Genomic DNA, 1,059 nt, shown 5'->3' with positions numbered 1-1,059 from the left:
TGCAGGGGAGCTGGAGTGCTGGCAGGAACAGCTCATCTTTCAAGGGCTGGGCTGTGACGTCATCACCCTCCTGGGCACTTCCTCCCCCCACTCCAGCCCAGCCCTGCCGCCCGCCCCGCCTCTGAGCCAGGCTGGCTGCAGTTTCTAAACGCAGGGTGTGTGTGTGGGGGGGGGGGGGGGCAGGTGGCACGGGGCCGCTGCCCAGGGCTCCGCGGGCCTCTGAGCTCTGAGACCTCGGGGAGCCCCGTGGAAGACGTGCCAGGTCGGCCCAGGGAATGTCCTCTTGGGGGGACCGTGGTGCCCTGGGAGCCTCAGAGCACCATTGGACGTAGTCCTGAAAGGTATCTAGCGTTCGCTCTGAGTCAGGCCCCTTCCCTAAGCGCAGGACTCTGCTGCCTTATGCATTCGCTCTGCTGGTCCTCCCAGGAGCCCAGGCCACCTGTGGCTGAGTCTGTTTGCCCTCTCTGCGGCCCCCTTCTGCAAGGGAATGCGACCAAAGGTGTGGACGGTGGCTGCTTGGGGGAGAGCCTGAGTCGGCGTGCTCTTGCCGCTGGCACGCTCCGGGAGTGAGCACAACACTGATCGCTTATCACAACTGCTCCCTGCAGGGCTGTTTGGTGCCGGAGGTGAGGTGTAAACAGAAGGCGGCCAGGTGGGCAGGGCAGTTCGATGATGTTTATGCCACATCTGCCTCCCGCAGGGCGAGGGCAGCGCAAACTCAGGAACATGTTCTGAGACTGAACCCCTGTCCTGCTCTGTTTTCTGGCAACCTTCCCCCCACCCCAATGGAGGTCCCCCGCCCTGCTCCACTGACAGGCTTGCTCAGCTTCTCTCCGGAGACTTGCTGACAATTCCCAGCACTGAGCACTCCGGGAAGCAGAGAAACTGCAAAGTGAAGGGAATTTCAAACTTTTTTTTTTTTTTGTAAAAAGCTCTTAAGCGTGTCTCAGGGTTGAGCATTGACCTACGAACCAGGAGGTCACAGTCAGGGCACATGCCTGGGTTGCAAGCTCGATCCCCAGCGTGGGGCGTGCGGGTGGCAGCCGGTCAATGATTCTT

This window comes from Plecotus auritus (genome assembly GCF_963455305.1).
Source record: "Plecotus auritus genome assembly, chromosome: 1".
Lineage (NCBI taxonomy): Eukaryota > Metazoa > Chordata > Mammalia > Chiroptera > Vespertilionidae > Plecotus > Plecotus auritus.
The sequence above is the reverse complement of the archived record's forward strand: the minus strand, read 5'-3'. Positions refer to the sequence as shown.